The 4,284-nt window shown below is 35.5% G+C and overlaps 1 pseudogene; it reads left to right on the forward strand.

Annotated features, from left to right (window-relative positions):
* The first annotated feature begins 281 nt into the window (after positions 1-281).
* LOC143539767 (cytochrome P450 CYP72A219-like) lies at positions 282-2,547 on the forward strand (annotated as a pseudogene).
* Positions 2,548-4,284: the final 1,737 nt, after the last annotated feature.

Raw genomic sequence — 4,284 nt, forward strand, 5'->3', positions numbered from 1 at the left:
TAAGACTAGGATGACGTATCATTTGTGTGCCTTATTGATCAAAACCTCCATACCATGGGAAACTCGTACACTAGCTAGCACAACCTATTATCAACTAACTAGCTTAGCCTTCAAATTTCCAACTTTTGCATACTTAGAAACATGAACCTCCTTATTAATTTCCCGTAGTGGATGATAAATTAATTAATAACTCCAATACGAGGAACTTAAGAGTGAAAATTAGCCATCAATATATATAGATTATAAGGTCTTTTGAAACTTTAATAATATTCATATTCGATATGGACGTTATAAGTGTAAGCATAACTGGAGTGTGTTGTGTGACATTGATGGTATATTGGTGGAGATTTTTCAACTGGGTTTGGTTAAGGCCGAAGGCGATAGAGAAGAGTCTTAGAGACCAAGGATTAAAAGGAAATCCTTATAGGTTTTTGTATGGTGACACTAAAGATATGACGGAGATGACAATTCAAGCGAAATTGAATCCTATAAATCTAACTAGTAACATTGCACCTCGTGTCATCCCGTTTATCTATGCATCTGCAAAGACTCATGGTACTCGTTATATTTATGATAAACATATGTGTATAGGAATTAAGGTATATATTCTAGTTTAGACAGTTGTGATATCTTTGTTTAATTGATAACATATAGGTAACAATTTCTTTATGTGGTTGGGACCACAACCGGTTGTGCACATAGCAGAACCCGGATTAGTACGAGAGATTTTGGTTAACCATAATCAATTTCAGAGGCCAAGAGATGGAAATCGTTTAACAAAGACGCTAGTAAGAGGACTTGCGGATGCTGAAGGCGACCGGTGGGTAAAACACAGAAAGATCATTAGTCCGGCATTCCATGTTGATAAACTAAAGGTTCGTGTTTTGATTTTCTTGAATCTAAATAATAGATTAAAAAAGCAAACTACTTCACTTGTATCACATGATTAATTTTGAAGTTAATTCTTTTTGTAGCATATGTTACCAGCCGTTTACATTAGTTGTAGTGAGATGATCAACAAATTGGAAGGAATAACAAAAGGAAAATCATGCGAAGTTGATATGTACCCACAGCTCAAAGAATTTACCGCTGATGTAATTTCACGTACAGCATTTGGGAGCAATTATGAAGACGGGAGAAAGATATTTGAACTTCAACTAGAACAAGCAAAACTAGCTATAAAGGGCATGCAATCGGTGTATATTCCAGGTTTTCAGTGAGTATATGTTTTTATTATCCATCTCTATTAGACCTTGCAAATTAACACACGAGGCGGGGGGGCACCCCTCTCCTTCGTCTTTTTTATTTTTTGCTCAATAGTGTAAATTTACGCGCTTTCGACCTGGAATTTTTGTCCGTATCGAGTCTGCCCTCTATATAAAAGTCCAAGTTTTGCCACTAGATTTACCTGGTTTTTAAATAGCAAGACACACCTGTTCAACACACCTGTTCGTGTAACTTTATTAAAACATCTATATTTGTCTTTGTTTTTATGGATGGACCCACTTTTGTTCTTCCTTACAAAATCAATTTTCTTAAGGGTGAATGCAAGTAATGGGTTGGTTGTTCCTTGGGTGTTCATGTTATTATGTTTACGTCCCCATTATAGATGCTCTTATGTCGCGACTTTTTCACTCATATATATGTATGATATTGTAGATTTTTCCCTACAAAAAGCAGTAGGAGGATTAAAGAGATTGACCGAGAAGTGAAGAGTTCAATAAAGAAAATCATTAATAAACGAGTAACGGCAGTGGACACAAAGGAAGATTTGTTGGGAATATTATTGGATTCAAATGCAAAAGAAATTAAAAAGCAAGGGAGTAACAGTTTTGGACTTAGCATTGAAGAAATCATTGAAGAGTGCAAACTATTCTACTTTGCAGGCTACGAGACTACTGCAAATTTGCTTGTTTGGACAATGATTTTGTTGGGTCAACACACGAACTGGCAAGATCGTGCTAGAGATGAAGTTTTAAAAGTGTTCGGAGAAAGAAAACCTAACATTGATGGATTAAGTCATTTAAAATTTGTAAGTTTTTCATATAGTTAGATTAATTAACAACCTAAACCAATAACAATTTACATGCAAGTATTAATTAAACATTATTGTTTACAGATTAATATGATATCTTGAATGAGGTACTTAGGTTATACCCACCCGGTGTATCAATGCGACGAATGATTCATAAAGAAACTAAAATAGGAAACATAACATTACCATCCGGGTGCCATCTTATGTCGCACATGATGCTTTTACATTATGACAAGGATATATGGGGCAACGATGTGAATGAGTTCAACCCACAACGATTTTCTGAAGGCGTGTTGAAGGCGACCAGTGGACAAGCTTCCTATTTTCACTTTGGAGGGGGGCCGCGTATATGTGTCGGGCAAAATTTGGCCATGTCAGAAGTAAAACTGGCACTCGTTTTGATTATAAGACGTTTTTCCTTTGAGATATCCCCGTCATACTCGCATGCTCCACATATCACCGTCACTTTGCAACCTGAGTTTGGTGCCCAATTGATCTTAAGTGAACTTTAATGACTATACATGTGGAGAAAACTAGTTAAGTGTATTTTTGTTCTATTACAGTGTGTTTTAATAAAATTTCAGGCATGTCATATTTAAATTATGTTAGTGTTAACATCTTGTTTAGTTGCCTGAATGTAATATGTTTACCGTCGACCACACCTTGTACAACGAGGTTAATACATAGAATATGTCGGCTTTTGTGTTCATAAGATTTTGATAACTTTAAAATGTTATTCTTGAGGACAGGGCCGTCTTTGAGGCATGGCAGGATAGTCGACGGCCACAGACCCGACACCCTGTTAGGCCCGAAGTTTTTTTTTTCAAAAAAAATTATATGTTTTTTTATAAAAAAAAATATGTATAATCAATGTTTCAACACAACATAACTATTTGCTTGGTCTAGTGGTAAAGGGCTATGACATCTAACTAAAAGGTTGTGAGTTCTAGTCTTATTTAAAACCATTTTAAGATTATTTTTATACAAAAGTTTTTTACATAACTCAAATTATAATCAAATAAGCTCATTTAAAATTAAATTGTTTAAATCCAACAAAAGTTTCTTTTATTTAAGGGCCAAAAAAAATTTCGCCTTTGACCCAAATTTTTTTTCGCTTCTCGAAGCCGGCCCTGCTTGAGGACAAACTTCAACGTATCATCATGATATATGCTAAAAGATATTTTATTGGTGCTACGGACCTTGAACTTGATAGACTTAACATCTACCATAGACCATTGTAAAGTCACAGTATCGTATCATCAAACAACAATGGTTAATAGATTTTTTTACAACAAAGCATAAAGTCATGTTTACGCAATTAAACAAGTAATGATTTGACTTTAGTCTGACCGTAACGTTGAGACACGTTTCCGGACTATGAAACTTGTAAATATAATTTGTGTTGTATTAAAAGATGAATTTGCTAATGTTACTAAGGATTGCATTTGAGTGTTTTTATAAGTTAACAACACGCAGAGAAATCTTTCACGAAGCATTAATCGAGTTAATGTCATTCGTTCTCCTTCCTAATTCATCAATAGTTCATGTCGTCCAGGGTTTCTCAACTTTTTCATCTATTCAATAAATCAAGTTACATATATAAATTCTACATGAAAATTAAGGTTACACCAATATACAAATAAATACAAGGCACGAAAGAAGATAAAGACAACTAATGGGAAGATATATACCAAAGTTATAAAAATTATATGTCATCTCGTAGTTAGTTACGAGATTCTGATGGCCGGTGTGTTGGTCTCCGCTGTACCGAAGCAAGAAAACGAGACGTTGTTTGCGGGCAAAGGAAAACGAAAGTTCAAACCCAACCACGGTTACAACAAAAAGAAACCATGGGATCGATCGAACAACTTCAACAAAGGTAATAAACCCGAGGAACAAAACCAACAGGAAGGAAGTGTTGAAACGTTCGTCGTTTAAAACGTTTAAGTGTTATAATTGTGGGATGCGATGACACATCGCAAAGTATTGTACAGCGAGTGCAACTGAAGAAGGAAATGCCGCGACAACGCAAAATCGAACTGAAGAGCCTTGGGATGTCGAGGCCCATTATGCTGGAATTGAAGAAGTCTATGCGTTAATGGCTACGGTAAAACCCTCTTTAAATTTGTTAAATGATTGGATTGTTGATTCGGGTTGTCGAATCACCTAACGAGTGAAAAAGAGCGGTTAAAGAACACGGTTAAGTACGAGGGTAATCAGGTGGTAGTTATAGCTGATGATTCGCGACA

The sequence above is a fragment of the Bidens hawaiensis genome, unplaced genomic scaffold (genome assembly GCF_021521415.1).
Source record: "Bidens hawaiensis isolate Kalapana, Puna unplaced genomic scaffold, B.hawaiensis_p1.1 tig00000820_1, whole genome shotgun sequence".
Taxonomy (NCBI): Eukaryota; Viridiplantae; Streptophyta; class Magnoliopsida; order Asterales; family Asteraceae; genus Bidens; species Bidens hawaiensis.